Here is an 18,152-nt window from a genome sequence, read left to right as displayed (position 1 = left end):
CTCCCCACACTGGCTCTACTGCCCAACTCCCTAACCAACCCCCCTCCGGGAGGCAAAACCCATCTCCAATACACCTCCCGGATCAGTGTGAGGAAAGCAGGGCAGCCCCCGCAGCGACCACAGACTCTAGGTCAATCAACCGGCCTCCCCAAACTTCCTCCCCCACCCACCGGCCCCAAGCCAGTGGCCCTATCATTACCTCCCGATGTCTGGCAAGATTGGCTTAATTCCCTTTGCTCCGGTGAAAACTGTGTTAGTGCTTTTCAAGCAAATTGTTTTTCAGCAAATTCAATTCATTCTAAATTGCCATCCTTCAAGCAGAACGCCCTGTGCCTAAAAAAGACCGTGTGATTTAATCTAGTGAGCTCCCCCCCGCCCTCTTTACTGGCGTGGTCTGCTCTGGATGGGTGCCCGGGGCAGAATCGGGGCTTTGAAATGGAGGACCAAAGTCAGAGGATGGATTGCTGTTGCTGCCCAGGCATTTTGGAGCGACCAGGTTTACAGTGGAACAAAACGGGCTTATGCCCCAGAAGAAGCTCGAAGAGGGTCTCAATCAAACTACTCCAAAAGACGGCATATCCTAGTGGGTAGAGAACAGGCCTGGGAGTTAGGAATTAATTCCGGCTCTGCCGCTTGTCTGCTATGTGGCCTTGGGCAACTCACTTAACTTCTCCATGCCTCAGTTCCCTCATCTGTAAAATGGGGATTAAGACCATGGGCCTCATATAGAACAGGGACTGTGTCCAACCTGATTAGCTTGTAATAATCATGATGATGGTATTTGTTAAGCACTTACTATGTGCAAAACACTGTTCTAAGCGCTGTGGGGATGCAAGGTGATCAGGTTGTCCCACGTGGGACTCAGTGTTAATCCCCATTTTACAGATGAGGGAACTGAGGCACAGAGAAGTTAAGTAACTTGCTCAAAGTCACACAGCTGACAGTTGGCAGAGTTGGGATTTAATAATAATAATAATAATAATGGTATTTATTAAGCGCTTACTATGTGCAAAGCACTGTTCTAAGCGCTGAGGAGGTTACAAGGTGATCAGGTTGTCCCACGTGGGGCTCACAGTCTTCATCCCCATTGTACAGATGAGGGAACTGAGGCACAGAGAAGTTAAATAACTTGCCCAAAGTCACACAGCTGACAATTGGTAGTCAGGATTTGAACCCATGACCTCTGACTCCAAAGCCCATGCTCTTTCCACTGAGCCACGCTGCTTCTCTCAGTAATCCAGTGCTTAGTACAGCTCCTGGCACTTAGTAGGTCTTTAACAAATACCATCCAAAAAAAAAAAAGGAAAGATACTAAACTGATCATATACTGGTGCTGCATCTGAGCTAGCTGCTTCTTCCTGTGGTTCTGGGACTGAACAGACAGGAAGTTCCTGGACCAGACAGGAGGTCCAGGGAGGTCAGAGACATAATCGGGCACTCCTGTTGGGAGCTCAGCAAGAAGGGGTCCCTTAGATGAAAGAGAATGAACGCTGAAGATCTTTTAAAAATCTTTCGATCCCCCGGATCTGAGGGCTCCAGTGTACACAAGGCGTAGGCCAAAAGGGAGAAAAATCTGAGCATAATGACCCAGCTGGGGAGGAACTGGGTGAAAAGGCAGATGGTGGGGTGTCAAAGCAGGGTGGCCTATTGGAAAGAGTGCAGGCCAGAGAATCAGTTGACCTGCGTTCTCCACCTGGTTCTACTCTTACCTGCTGTGTCACCTAAGGCAAGTTGCTTAACGTCTTTGGGCCTCAGTTTCCTCAACTATAAAATGGGGAGAAGACTGTGACTGTGAGCCCATTGTTGGGTAGGGACCATCCCTATATATTGCCAACTTGAACTTCCCAAGGACTTAGTACAGTGCTCTGCACACAGTAAGCGCTAAATAAATACGATTGAATGAATAAATGAATGAGAAAATAGTTATTCTCCCTGCTACTCAGACGGTGAACCCCATGCGGGACTGGAGGCTCATATCTACCCCAGTGTTTATGCACTGCACACTGAAAGCACTCAATGAATAACACTGATTGATTGATTAGCACATAGTAAGTGCTTAATAATAAAAATGATGATGGCATTTGTTAAGCGCTTACTATGTGTAAAGCACTGTTCTAAGCACTGGGGAGGTTACAAGGTGATCAGGTTGTCCCATGGGGGGCTCACAGTCTTAATCTCCATTTTACAGATGAGGCAACTGAGGCACAGAGAAGTGAAGTGACTTGCACAAAGTCACACAGCTGACAATTGGCGGAGCTGGGATTTGAACCCATGACCTCTGACTCCAAAGCCCGTGCTCTTCACTGAGCCACGCTGCTTCTCTAAATGCCATTATCATTATAATAATATAGTATATTCATTACACAATTACGTGATAATTTATGATAATCTTAAAATATTAAACTCCTTGCCACCCGCTTTGAAGCACTCCATCACCTTGCCACCTCCCACCTCACCTCGCTACTCTCCTATTACAACCCAGCCCAAACACTTCACTCCTCTAACGCTTACCTTCTCACTCTACCTCAGTCTTGCCACTGACCTCCTGCTCACTTCTTGCCTCTGGCTAGGGATGCCTTCCCTCTTCCAATCCGACAGACAATTACCCTTCTGCCTTTCAGAGACTGAATGAAGGTACACCTCCTCCAAGAGGCCTTCCCTGACTAAGTTCTCTTTTCTTTTTCTTCCACTCCCATCCCCATCTGCATCACCCTGACTTGCTCCCCCATTCGTCCTCCCTCCCAGCCCCACAGCACTTATGTACATATCTGTAATTCATTTATTTAAATTAATATCTGTCTCCCCCCTCCAGACTGTACACTCAATGTGGGCAGGGAATGTGTCCATTACATTGTTATAGTGTACTCTCCCAAACGCTTAGTACAGTGCTCTGCAAACAGCAAGCATTCAAGAAATACAATTGACTGACTGACTAATTATACTCCCCCTTTTAGACTGTGAGCCCACTGTTGGGTAGGGACTGTCTCTATATGTTGCCAACTTGTACTTCCCAAGCCCTTAGTACAGTGCTCTGCACACAGTAAGCGCTCAATAAATACGATTGATGATGATGATGATAATTATAATAACATTTGTTAAGCACTTACTATCACTCTACTAAGACCTTTGACAATAATAATAACAATGATAACATCAAGGGTCCACTGCTGGCAGATGCCATAACTGGTGGGGAGGGGCAGGGGTCTTGTTTTACTTTCTCCCGACACAAAAACAACAAAGCAGTGATAGACACTCTCAGCATAATCATACCATTTGCCATTCCTTGCCCCATCCACAAAAACTTTCTACTCTAAAAGAATCATCTAAGCTAAACATGGCCTCTGTAAAGATTAGCTATAAAAGTCAGTATCTAATGATTCATCATAATGCATGATTTAGCTGCAAGCTAGAGAAACATAAAAATAGCTCACTGAACGGATTTCTTATGCTGCTTGGGCCTTTGGATGATTTAGGATTGGATGTTTTCATATTTCTCAGCTCCTTGAGCAATGGCATTTGAAGAGAGTCAGATTTGTTTAGACATTACTTTCTTAGAGTAAATAACTAAGCTGAGGGTTTTCTGGGAAAATGTGCCTATGCTTTCAGAGTTAGCATTTTTTTCAAAGAGCATGAGGATCTTGATCATGCAATAATTTTCTTCGGATAAAAAAGGCAGAGGTTTTTTAAACACGTTGATTTTCACCCCTTTGAAGCCAGTATTCCTGTGCTCAAGATGCAAGCTCTGGAAATCAGTGCAGTTTGAATCACACACATTCTAGATCAGAAGAATCTCTCCTTATTCCATTCCCCATCCTTATAGGAGTCGAGAATTTGGAATAATTAAATTCCCAGGATTAGATTGTGTGTGAAGATTGCAACTTCACCTTCTCCGGAATATAACAAACACCTCGACATTCCTACACTCCATAATGAGTTACTGTTCTCATTCTTCTTCTCTCTCCCCCGCCACCTCCTAAAAGACTGAGAACTCATAAGTATTTGACATGAATACCATTCCTCTTGGCATTTTCATAATTACTTCCTGGTGGTTTTATAAATAATTTGTATAAATGATGCATTTTACCGTACATCCCCAAGTAACTAAATTAAGAATTTAATTATTCTGCTTTCTTATTTATTGTTAATCATATTTTCCCCTCATGAGCAGATTATTTTAATTGGAAGCTTGAGTTTAAATTAAATAATAAAAAAAAGTTGAGTTGATTTTGGTTCTTGAAGTCTGTGCCATTAAACGATTATCTCGAAGAAATGATCTGGTACTTAAATGATTTCTTATAAGAAGAATACCTGCTTCCTAACAAGATGAGGCTTCATGAGCTTTCTATCCACATTTAATATGCTCTCATTCTACTGAAAATAACTGGGCATTTTGTGAATCGAGTTGGTAGGAAAGTAGCCCTTTAAGTTGGTAGGTAGGTTGGTAGGTTAGTAGGTTGGAAAGTTGGTAGGTTGGAAAGTTGGTAGAAAAGCCCTTTCCTCTCCATCCAAACCGCTACCTTGCTGGTTCAATCTCTTATCCTGTCCCGACTGGATTACTGCATCAGCCTCCTCTCTGATCTCCCATCCTCCTGTCTCTCCCCACTTCAGTCTATACTTCACGCTGCTGCCCGGATCATCTTTGTGCAGAAACGCTCTGGGCATATTACTCCCCTCCTCAAAAATCTCCAGTGGCTTCCAGTCAACCTACACATCAAGCAAAAACTCCTCACTCTCAGCTTCAAGGCTGTCCATCACTTCGCCCCCTCCTACCTCACCTCCCTTCTCTCCTTCTACAGCCCAGCCCGCACCCTCAACTCCTCTGCCACTAATCCCCTCACCGTGCCTCGTTCTCGCCTGTCCCACCGTTGACCCCCGGCCCATGTCCTCCCCCTGGCCTGGAATGCCCTCCCTCTGCACATCCGCCAAGCTAGCTCTCTTCTTCCCTTCAAAACCCTACTGAGAGCTCACCTCCTCCAAGAGGCCTTCCCAGACTGAGTCCCCTTTTACCTCTTCTCCTCCCCATCCCCCGTCCTACCTCCTTCCCCTCCCCACAGCACCTGTATATATGTTTGTACGGATTTATTACTCTATTTTACTTGTACATATTTACTATTCTATTTATTTTGTTGATGTGCATCTAGCTTTATTCCTATTTATTCTGATGACTTGACACCTGCCCATATGTTTTGTTTTGTTGTCTGTCTCCCCCTTCTAGACCCTGAGCCCATTGTTGGGTAGGGGTCATCTCCATATGTTGCCAACTTCTATTTCCCAAGCACTTAGTACAGTGCTCTGCACATATTAAGCGCTCAATAAATATGATTGAATGAATGAATGAATGAAGTACCAATTTGCATTTTAAGCTCCTAGACTCGTAAGCCCTTCTCTAGACTGCAAGCTCCTTATGGGCAAAGAACGTGTCTACCTACTCTGTTACACCCTACCCTTCCGAGTGTTTAGTCCAGTGCTCTGCACACAGTAAGTGCTCAATTGATGCCATTGATTGATTGAGGGTAGTGAATCGATCTACTAACTCTTGTACTCTCCTAAATGCTTAGTACAGTGCTCTGCATGCAGTTAATAATTCTGATTTAAGCTAGACTGGAAAGGTACCAAAAGGAGAGGAGGATGAGCAATGATTCTGGTCACTAGAGTTCTGTAGACAGCAGACCCAGACCTGGATATTTTTCTTGAATTTTCCAATCAGGACTGGTAACATGACAGTTCTTACAATTTCAGAGGGGGCTTCGCATCTTGGAGGGGGTCTAGGGGAGAGTCACGGAGGTGACTGACTAGCCATTCATGTGAACGATTGGATGATCTCTGTGGAGAAAAGAATCTACCTCCGATCTCATGCTTAGGAAGCCACTCTGTGCATAATGACTACAGCAGTTCATCTCTCCAAAACAACTGGGCAATTAAGTCCTGTCCACTCTAGTTGTAAAGAGTCTTGTTTGTCTCTCCCCCTTCAGAGTGTAAGTTCCTTGTGGGGAGGGAATGTGTCACTTCATGATTCCTTATGCAGTGTTACGTACAGTGCTAAGCGCTTAGTACAGTGCTAAGCACTTAGTACAGTGCTCTGCACACAGTAAGTGCTCAATAAATACGATTGATTGATTGATTGATTATTTCCCAAGCACCTAGTACAGTGCACTGTACCAAGAACAGCCTCTGTTATTACTAACTATTTTTCCTTTCTCCTCCTCCTCCTCCTCCTCCTACTATTACTCCGCTTGGCACAAAGGAGGCACCAGCACAGGAGCAGAGCAGTAGCACTGTCCTCACTAATAGTAATAATAATGATGGTATTTGTTTAGCACTTCCTATGTAGCAAGCACTGTACTAAGCTCTGGGGTAGATACAATATATTCAGGTCCCTCCTGGGGCTTACAGTCTGAGTAGGAGGGAGCACAGATATCCTCACTAATAGTAATAATAATGATAATAATAATGATGGTATTTGTTTAGCACTTCCTATGTATCAAGCACGGTACTCAGGCTCTGGGGTAGATACAAGATATTCAGGTCCCTCATGGGGCTTACAGTCTAAGTAGGAGGGAGCACAGATATTGACTCCCCATTTTACAGATGAGGTAAATGAGGCACAGAGAAGTTAAATGACTTCTCCAAGGTCACACAGCAGACAAGTAGAGCAGGGATTAGAACCCAGGTCCTCTGATGTCCAGGCCCAAGCTTTTTACACTAGGCCACACTGTTTCCCAGTTCTTGGCTGATTTGCTAGAAACCACATGTGTCCGGCCCCTGCTTCCATGCTCGAATAGTTCCAGTTTGTGCAAGGGGGCAATGTAGTCGATTTACACAAACACACGCATACACACACACACACACACACACACACACACACACACACAAAAGCTGAAGACAACCTCATCTCCCCCTACACAAGCTGTAAGCTCCCTCGATGTGGGCAAGGAATGAGTCTTCCCACCCTGTTGTATTTATTGTAATAATAATAATAATGATAATGGCATTTATTAAGCGCTTACTATGTGCAAAGCACTGTTGTAAGCGCTGGGGAGGTTACGAAGTGATCAGGTTGTCCCACGGGGGGCTCACAGTCTTAATCTCCATTTTACAGATGAGGTAACTGAGGCCCAGAGAAGTTAAGTGACTTGCCCAAAGTCACACAGCCGACAATTGGTGGAGCCGGGATTTGAACCCCTGACCTCTGACTCCAAAGCCCGGGCTCTTTCCACTGAGCCATGCTGCTTCTCATTGTACACTTCCAAGCACTTAGTACAGTGCACTGTAAATGCAATCGATTGACTTGAAGTCAGGGATCTTGTCTTCTAACTCTCTGTTGTGCTTTCCCGAGCCTCAGTACCGTGCTCTGCCCACAGTAAGTGCTCAATAAATCCCATTGATGGACTGATTGATGCAGCCTTGAGTTTCGCTTTTAGAGCCTAGGATTAAACTGCTGTGATGGTTTTCTTTCGGATCTATGGCCGAGGAGACTAAAACTCTTGCTCGTGTTAGGATGGAGTAGATAGTTACAAAGAGAAAATGGAATTCCAAAGCTATCCCTGGAGCAGAAGCAGAGTAAAAGGAAATATTTGAATAAAAGTATATTTGGAATTAATTTAATGGCAAGCAGCATAATGGCAAAAGATCCCCACAGCCTAATACTCTCTGATATGCAGATATTACGGTGAAGGTGACGATTGCCTTCGGCTGTAGGGAATGATGCTCTTAGTGAAAGAGCGTTGGATGTTTAAAGAGTTTCACTGTACTCCAATTTTTCCCCATAGAAGAGAAAACAATTACTTTCTTACAAAGCAGGCTCGTTAAAACTAGTCACCGGCCAGAGGGAGCAGCTAGGCTAGCTGGGTAAAAGCCAGTCACTCTATTTTTAAATAAACACTCTCTACATTCACATTGGTTGGGGAGCCACAGGTGCTGTTTTTCTGGAAAGGTTTCCTTTCAGAGGGGGAAACAGAAAAATGAGGGACAAGGGAGGGAGCTGGAAGGAATAGTGGGGAGAGGAAGCAAGGGGGCAGAAAGGTGGAGGGGGAGATGTGGGAGGAAAGAAAGTGGGAGGAAGGAGGAGGAGGGCAGGCAGGGATGATAAGGAAACATCAAGGCCTAGTGAATAGAGGACGGGCCTAGAAGTCAGAGGTCTGGGCTCTAATTCCAACTCTGCCACTCGTCTCCTGTGTGACCTTGGGCAATCATTTCACTTCTCTGGACTTCTAGTTTCCTCATCTGTAAAAGAGGATTCGATCCTACTCCCTCCTACCTAGACTGTGAGCCCTGTGTGGGACAAGGGACTGTGTCCTATCTGATTACTTTGTATCAATCCCAGCACTTAGTACAATGCTTGCCACATAGTATGCGTTAAATGAGTACCGCAGTAGTCACCTTAAAAATGATTTCTCCCATTAACGGTAGTTTCTGAGGAGGGCTGAAGTGGTGTCTTTTGCTCCTTCTCAGATGAGTCCATATGGCTATGTTCAAGAGTAAATGTGTCATGCATGGGATGCCCCAGTTGCCTGGGGTGGGATGGATGGCAGGGGCAAAGTCTGAGGAGCAGCGTGCCAAGCCTGGGTGATCTCGTGGGAAAATATTGCAGAAACCTTGCCGCAGTTCAATGGCTAATAGCCAAGCTGCTTCCCCCAAAGCAGGGAATAATGGCAAGCACTAAAGTTCCCTCCGGGACAGCGTTCCTCGACTCAGCTTGAGGACCAGTTATCCTGGAGGCTTCCAAACAGGAACAAGCAATGCTGCTCTCCAGGTGACCTGGGTCAGATTTTACAGTCACCCTAATGGAAAGAGCATGGGACTGGAAGTCAGGAGACCTGAGTTCTATTCCCGGCTCTGCTACTGGCTTGCTGTGTGATGTTGGGCAAATATCTTAGCTTCTCTGGGCTTCAGTGTCCACATCTGGAAAATGGGGGAACCTTCTTCATTCTTTGGTTCATTCAATCATATTAATTGAGTGCTTCTGTGTGCAGAACACTGTACTAAAAGCTTGGGAAACTACAATGTAATGATAAACATTCCCTCCCCACAAGCCTACAGTCTTCTATTAAGCTCTTACTTTCCCCCAGCCTCCCGCCCCCTTAACTCAGTTTCCCCTTCTTACTACCTCATCTGACCACTTAGTCCCACCAGCTTAGGGTTAGTCTTAGGGTAGTCACCTATTACCACAGCGCTCATGTACAATTTTGTATATTCAGTTGTTTCTCCTACCTATAATTTATTGTAATGTCTGTCTTCAACGTTAGACTGTATGCTCCTTGAAGGTAGGGGTCATGTCCACCAATGGTAAGCTCTCACTAAATGCCATTTATTGATTAAACACTGCCCTTACCTGTAATTTATTTTAACGTCTGTACTCTACTAACCCAAGCACTCAATAAATGCCACTGAGTGATTGTTTGATTGACTGAGATAAGATACCTGTTCTCCTTCCCTCTTAGTCTGGAACAGGGATGCTATCAGATCTACCGCATTACTTAGAGTGGGACTCAGCACAAATTATCAATCAATCAATGGTATTTATTGAGCTCTAACTGTGTGCAGAGCACTGCGCTAATTACTTGGGTGAGAAGCAGCGTGGCTCAGTGGAAAAGAGCCCGGGTTTTGGAGTCAGTGATCATGGGTTCAAATCCCGGCTCTGCCAACTGTCAGCTGTGTGACATTGGGTAAGTCACTTAACTTCTCTGTGCCTCAGTTACCTCATCTGTAAAATGGGGATTGACTGTGAGCCCCCCGTGGGACAACCTGATCACCTTGTATACCCCCAGCGCTTAGAACAGGGCTCTGCACATAGTAAGTGCTTAATAAATGCCATCATTATTATTACAATACTACCGAGTTGGTATTGTACTAAGTGCTGAATTAGTGCACTGTTATTACATGACAGGTGTCAGTAGTATTTGATCTTGGGGAGCAGGAGGCCCCCGAGTTTGCCCACGCTCTGGTAACTTGTGACCCTGTCCCTATCTCAGAACGTCTATCTGACATTTTAATCTGCTCTGGATAAAGTGCAGATAACAAACTGTCATGGATTGGCTTGATGCTGGGCAGTTTCAGAAGAAAGTTCTAGATGAGACTTGGACATTAGCATTCACGTGTACCGTTTATCGGTTGGTTTCTCATAATAATGATTTCAGTCTTTGTTAAGCACTTACTCTGTGCCAAACACCGGCATATCTACAAGATATTCAGGTCAGGCACAGTCCCTGTCCAGCACAGGGCTCCATGTCTAAATAGGAAGGAGAGTAGGTGTTGAATTCCCAGTTCATACATGAGGAAAATGAAGCACAGAGAAGTTAAGTGACATGTCCAAGATCACACAGTAGACAATGCATGGAGACAGAATTAGCACCCCGGTCCTCTGAACCCCAGACCCATGCTCTGTCCACTAGGTCATTTTGCTTCTCCCACTTACTCATTTATTTATTTATTTATTTATGCATCTATTCATTCATGCACTTAGTCACTTGTGCATTCATTTTTGCTTATCACAAGCTGTTGTTGTTCACAGTTGAAATTGGGGATGTAACAGTTCTTGCTTCTGCCTTTCAGTGTTGTCGTTGGGAATGGAGGGGCTAATTTTCTTGGGAAAGGAAGAGTGTAATGTGCCTTTAAGGTGGATTTATACCAAACAGCTGCTGAAAGCCACCTAAATTTGAAAGTCCTTTCTGGAAATTTCCCTCTCACAGCCTCAAAAAAGCAGCATGTAGGTGGTAAACTCTGTGAGGGCGGGAATTGTGTCTACAAAACTCTATTGCATTGTTCCCAGGACTAAGCACAGTACTCTGCAGACAGTTGATGCAGGTGCCTTGAGGGCAGGGATTCCTAGTGACTTTTGCTTTTACTCTATGTATTTTCCATTTGTCCTCATTGCTCTGATATGTGTTCCTCCCATCCCTAATCACCCCCCACCTATACTTATAGATTGTGAACCCTTCAAGGAACAGGACCCATGGCTAATTCCCACCTGTAGACTCTTCCCCAGAGCTAATTACGGTGCTCTGCACACAGGAGTTGCATAACCAATACTATTACTATCACTACAGCTACTAGTTGTGTAGTGCTGTATACAGACAGGCTCATGAGGTCAGACAGATGTTCCCTGACTAAAAGAAGCATCAGGACCTAGTCGATAGGGCACAGACTTGGAAGTCTAATCCCAGCTCCCAACCACAGATCACTCCTCTCCATACAGCAGGAATGGACTGTAGGTCAGTGGATGGATAGCACACACTGCGACTTTCTCTGCTCTGGCTTTGAGAAATAATGGGAGGGTTGGGAAGAGCAGATGCATTGTTCAGTTTCATTACAAAGTAACACAAGCTAGCCAGAATCATAGTTGGGGAGAAGGTTGGAGGGTGGTAATATTCATGTATATGAAAGAAAGGTCTTCCTTAGAAGCTGCCAAACTGATCCTCATTTATAATGAGGGAGGAGAGGAAATGTGAGTTTGGAGAAACTGAACTGAGCATCTTCATCCGTGAATCCATTATCCAGAGAAGTAGTGTGGCCTAGTGGATAGAGGACAGACCCAGGAGTCAGAAGGACCTTGGTTCTAATCCCAGCCAGGCCACTTGTCTGCTGTGTGACTTTGGACAGATCACGTAACTTCTCTGTGCCTCAAATAACTCATCTATAAAATGGAGATTAAGACTGTAAGCTTCTCATGGGACATGGACTGTGTCCAACCTGATTAGCTTGCTTCTATCCCAGCATTTAATATAGTGCCTGGCACAGAGTAAGCACTAACAAATGCTATTTTAAAAAAAATGAGTTGTCTCATACTAGGATAGATTCCTGCACCAGAAACAGAAGGTGAGACTGGATGACCTGGGACAATTACTACCAACCCTGGGATGTTACCATTTTGATGGATGGGAATAAGAAAAGAAAAAAATGAAACATCTGTTTGCTGCATTTTGTAGCCCTGCATGTGGCAGTAAACGAATGATTTTTTTTGTCATTGGCAATGCTAACGAATAAGTTGCAGTTCAATTTCTCTGACTCTGTAAACGACCCAATTGTGACTTTAATTAATGAACAGGTTCTGTTCTTTGCCATGCACACATGCTGTTGCTCATTAAGCTTATTGTTAATTTTAGTTTAAGATAAAATAGTATTTTAGACATTTTGAAAGAAATCCTGGAATCCATTTGGGAAATGTAGGCCATATCTCCCCATGCAAGGCACGTGGAGGAAATGGGAAGACGATTCAGGTAAAAGTCCATGAATTCAGGCTCAAAACATTTGGGGACTACATTGTATCGCCCATAAAATACCCTGCTTTAATGAGGAGGTAAGAAAAACGTTGAGGCTAAATATTCCCTGGAGGAGCATACCACCGGCGAGTAAAGTGCCTTGCAACGCCCTAGCACTGGCAGGCATGACCTCTGCCCTCAAGGAGCTGACAGTCCACTGTGGAGCAGAACTTGTGATAGATCCCAACAGAAAAGCTATCATGATTCCCACAAAGAGCATCGCTGGGTGATGGGAGAGTGAAACACCCTCTAGACTGTAAGCTCATTGTGAGAAGGAAACTTGTCTACCAACTGTGCTGTATCGCACTCTCCCAAGTGCTTAGTACAGTGTTCTGTACATAGTAAGTGTTCAATAAATACCACTGATTGGCAAGCAACAGCTCAGGGAGCCGAAGGGGGAAGGGGAGGAGTGGCCATGTTGAACATCTCTTTCCTTCCTCTTAGACTCTCTGAGCACTGGGAATTTCGCAAGATTGGACACTACTGGCCTTATTATTTAATAATTATGATATTTGCTAAACACTTCCTGTAGGTCAAGCAGTGTTCTAAGTGCTGGATTGATACAAGATAATCAGGTCAGACGCAGACCCTGCCCCACAAGGGGCTCACAATCTAAGAAGGAGGGAGAACAGGTATTGAATCCCCATTTTGCATATGAGAAAACTGAGGCCCAGAGAAGTGATTTGCCCAAGGTCGCACATCAGGAAAGTGGAAGAGCCGAGATTAGAACCCAGGTCCTCTGATTGTCAGGCCCACGCTCTTTCCGCTATGTTACACTACTTCTATTTCCAGCAGTTGCCTCATTAGCAGGGGTCTATGGCAATGTATTTGTCCTCAGAAGACTCTTTGCAAAAGTCCCCTCTCAGATTCACCTCTTGCAAGGTGAAAGAGTGTCTCCAATCTTCCTTCCCACCCGGAGACAGGCTCCCTCCTTAACAAATGGACCACACAGGCTCTCATTTGAATCCTCCTGGTTGTCTTCTGCAACTTGACAACCGTTTACTCAATGAAATTCCCAGCGAATTGTTGATGAGTTAAAAGCCTCTTTAACATCAATCCATCCCATAAAAAATTGTCAGACTGGAAATAAGATAGATTTTTGCTGAAACATTAGGTAGAACAGGGGCTGGAGTTTAAACATAATGTTCCAGGAGTTCACGGACTGGAAAATAAAATGGAATATTTAAATGAGTTCAGCCAGAGTACCGGAGTCTGCCTGACCAAAGAGGTTTAATCCCTAAATTCATTAAGGAACATTTAAATTAATTTCATAAATAGATGCCATGTTTCCCCCAGAAGGTGTTCCTAATCTACTCCAAACGTGAAGCTGAGTAAAAATGACTATGCTTATGGAAGTGTTCAGATACGCGTAGGGAGGCAGCCTGTCCTAATGAAAAGAGAGGAAGCTGAGAGGCAGGCGATCAGGGTTCTAGTCCCAGCTTTGCCACTGGCCGGCTGTGTGACCTTGGGCAAGTCGCTTAACTACTCTGTGTCTCAGTTTCCCTATCTATTAAGTGGAGGTAAGATTCGTGCTCATCCCCCCTCAGATTGTAATAATAATAATAACAATAACAGTGATAATAATAACTTTGGTCAAATGCTTCTTATGTATCTAGCACTATTCTGTGGTAGATTCAAGATAATCAAGTTCCACGTGGGGCTCACAGTCTAAGTAGAAGGAGAACAGATAGGAAGAGAAGCAGTGTGGTCTGGTGGATAGAGCTTGGGCCTGGGAGTCAGAAGGAACTGGGTTCTAATCCTGACTCCACCAATTGCCAACTGTGTGACCTTGGGAAAGTCACTTCACTTTTCTGTGCCTTAGTTACCCCATCTGTAAAATGGGGATTAAGACTGTGAGTCCCATGTGGGACAGAGACTGTCCAACGTGATTAGCTTGTACTACTCCAGAGCTTAAATCAGGGCCTGGCACATAATAAGTGCTTAATAAATGTCATGGTTATTATTATTATTATTATTATCTCCCACCTGCCAGGCCTCCTAGAGTTGGTCCCAGGAGGCTGCCCCTCCCAAAGATCTCCTAGTGCCAGTAATCATTCAGCCCTGAGGGAGCTGGCCCAGAGCGAAAGAATTCCTTCTCAATCAAGGGTTAAAATTCTGCCCCTGGGAGGGAGTGGGGGAGGGATAATGAGAATCCCTCTCAGCTGTGGCCTTAATCAGCACCTGCTGATGTAGGCTGGGGCCTGGGACAGGCAAGAGGAGGCCAGCAGGAACGCTCAGAGAAGGCCAGCAGGAAGAGCATGAGGTTTGGGGGTCAGATGCCTTGGTTCTAATGCTGGCTTGGTCTTTACTGACCTTGGAGCCTCTCCCCACTTCTTTCTCTGATCACCTCTGGGCCTGGGGCTCGCCTATCCGAGGTGGTTGTGTCTGGTAGAAGCCAAACACTGGCCTCACCTCCAGGAGGGCCCTTCTTTTCAGGGGATGGCCCCCAATAAAGTCTCCACCCAACATCCCATGTCTGGACCCCAAAAGAGCGTCTTCCTTGAAAGCCATGGTCTGCCTCTGTGTCCAGTTGGCTAAGAAGAAAAGATGGGAAAGGGGAGTCTGTCACGAACATCTAACTGGGATGGTCTGTGCACAGTAAGTATAGGCTCTGCCTGCTCCTGGACCCATGGGGCTACCTCGGGGTTTTCCGTCCATCCCCCCAACTAGCTTGACAAACCGTCCAGGTAGGTTTGGCGAGGAGGGGACTGGGGGCCCCAAAAAATCAATTGAGTGCTTAGTGTGTGCAGAACATTGGACTGAGCTCTTGGGAGAGAGAGACACATAGACACACTTGCTGCCCACAGCAAGCTTACAGTCTAGGTGGGGAGGTAGACATTATTAGAAATGAATTACAGATGTGTATGTACGTGCTGTAGGGAGTGAATAAAGGGAACAAGTCAGGGAAAAGCAGAAGGGCTTGTGAGCAGAGGAAATGTGGTCTCATTGGGGGAAGACCTTTTGGATATGTGACTTCAATGATGGCTTGAAGGGGGAGAGTAATTTTCTGATATGATGAGGGAGGGAGTTCAGAGACAGAAGACCAGAGGGAAAAGCTCAAGGGTGTTGGGACTGAGCTTGTGGAGGAGAAGGCTGAAACCATGGTTAACACAGGTGTGTTGGGATGGTTGGGGCCTGCAGGAGATGGAGGGTGAGTGGTGAATGTGTGACCTAGAACAAGTAAACTGATTTTTCCTTGAGGGACAAATACTGGACTTGTTAATCCATTCCCCGTCCCACTTCATGACAAAGCTTCATTTGAAAGGGTGCTCTTTTGAAGTGGCTTCCAGCTACTTTCTGTCCATACCTGTGCCCTGAATCAGCTCTGCCCCCGGTAGATGAATCTGCTCTAGCAAGAACAGTAATGATATTCTCCCCACCCTCAGTTCCACAGCATTTATGTACATATTTGTTAATTTATATCAACCTGTCTCCCACTCTAGTCCGTAAGGTCCTCGTGAGTAAAGAACGTGTCTACCAATTCTGTATTGTGCTCTCCCTCACACTCCCTTCTCAAATCTGACAATTGCTCTCCCCGACTTCAAAACCTTATCGAAGGCACATCTCCTCCAAGAGGTGATTAAGCCCCCGCTTTCCCCTTCTCCCACTCCCTTGTGCATCGCTTTGGATTGCTCCCCTAATTCTTCCCCCAACCCAGCCCCACAGCACCCATGTACATAGCTGTAATTCATTTCTATTAATGGCTGTCTCACTCTCTAGAGTGTAAACTCACTGTAGGCAGGGAATGTGTCTGGTTATTATAGTGTACTTTCCTAAACACTTAATATAGTGCTCTGCGTGCAGTAAGTGCTCAATAAATTTGATTGAATGGAATGCATCTGCCAACTCTGCATTGTACTCTCCCATGTACATAGTGCAGTACTCTGCATAGAGTAAGAGCTCAATAGGGATTGATTCAGAGGCTGTTAGTCCTACAAACTTACATTAAACCCAGGAGCCTCCCTGGACTTAGGTATGTTTTAGTCTAATGCTCAGCACTCAGGTACCTGGGTACCTTCGGGTAGCAGCGTGGTGTTGGAAGCAGCATGGCACAGTGGATAGAGCATGATTCTGGGGGTCAGAACGTCACAGGTTCTAATCCTGACTCCGCCACTTAATAATAATAATGGTATTTGTTAAGTGCTTACTATGAGCAAAGCACTGTTCTAAGCACTGGGGAGGTTACAAAGTGATCAGATTGTCCCACGGGGGGGCTCACAGTTTTAATCCCCATTTTACAGATGAGGGAACTGAGGCCCAGAGAAGTTGTGACTTGCCCAAAGTCACACAGCTGATAGTTTGCAGGCGGGATTTGAACCCACAACCTCTGACTCCAAAGCCCGTGCTCTTTCCACTGAGCCATGCTGCTTCTCACTTGTCTGCTGTGTGACTTTGGGCAAGTCATTTCACTTCTCTGTGCCTCATTTACCTCACCTGGAAAATGGGGATTGAGACCATGAGCCCCATATGGGACAGGGACTGTGTCCAACTCAATTTGCTGGTATCCACCCCTGCGCTTAGTACAGTGGCTGGCACATAGTGAGCGTGTAACAAATACCATCACTATTATTATTTGTGCCTTTCCAATATGGAGTACAGTGGATTGTGCTTCACATTCCCCACTGATGTTGGAGTAATAGGGCCAGGGCTCTCTGCTCATGAGGCAGAAGGCTGACAGGAAACTGCTTGGCCTCTCTAGGGGTGGGTGAGTGCATTGTGCTCCACATTCCCGGCTGATGTAGGGGTGACAGGGCCAGGACTCTCCAGGATGGGAAGGCTCATAAGGGGGAGGGCTAACAGGATGCTCCTGGGCCCATCTAGGGGAGGAGTAAAGATAAGTCATTTAGTGTTGGGAACCGCTGCTTCTGCGGCCATGTGCAGGAGAAGATCTCTCCCAGATCCAGTCCCAAGTGGAAGCCAGAGGAATAGGGTGGCCCTGGGGGACACTAGGCCAAAACACTAGGACTTCAACAGTATCCACGGGGCTCTGAGCGAAGGAGTTGGGCCGTTGCCAGTGGTGGGGAGGAAGTCAAGAGGGGGTGATGCAGCAGGAAGGAGGCTGAAGCACTTAACTAGAAATCACATGGATCAGAGGAATTTAGAGAGAGATCACAGGCCTGTGAGTCAGAAGACCCACGTTGTAATCCTAGCTTTGCCACTTGCCCGCTGTGTGGCCTTGAGAAAGTCACTTGATTTCTCCTTGCCTCAGTTTCCTCATCTGTAAAATGGAGATTTAAACATCTGTCCTCCCTCCCCTTTAGACTGTGAACCCCACATGGGAAAGCTATCGCATCTGATCTGGTTGTATTTACCCCAGTGTTTGGCACATAGTAAGAACTTAACCTATCACATTTTTATTAAAAGTGTACAATGTGGCTTAGTGGAAAGAGCACGGGAGTCAGAGGACATGGCTTCTAATTCCGGCTTGGCCACTTAGCTGCTGTGTGACTTTGGGCAAGCCACTTAACTTCTCTGTGCTTGATACCGCATCTTTAAAATAGGCATTAAAACTATGAGCCCCCCATGGCACAACCTGATTACCTTGCATCTACCCCAGTGCTTAGAACAGTGCTCAGCACATAGTAAATGCTTAACAAATACCATTTTTATTATTATTATTATACAAAATAGTAATGATGAACTGACACTGGAGGTAGGGTGAGCAGTCAGGGCCTGTAATTTATTTAATGTCTGTCCCCTACACCTAGACTGTATGCTCATTGTGGGCAGGGAATATGTCTGTTTATTGTATTGTACTCTTTCAAGTGCTTAGTACAGTGCTGTGAACACAGTAAGCACTCGACAAATACGATTGAAAGAATGAATGAAGGACAGTGTAAAGAAAGCTCAAAATGGCATGAGTCCAGAGAATTATCAAAGCACCCAGGATGAAAC

This window comes from Tachyglossus aculeatus, chromosome 9, assembly GCF_015852505.1.
Source record: "Tachyglossus aculeatus isolate mTacAcu1 chromosome 9, mTacAcu1.pri, whole genome shotgun sequence".
In the NCBI taxonomy this organism is placed as follows: Eukaryota; Metazoa; Chordata; class Mammalia; order Monotremata; family Tachyglossidae; genus Tachyglossus; species Tachyglossus aculeatus.
This window is presented reverse-complemented; position numbering follows the sequence as displayed.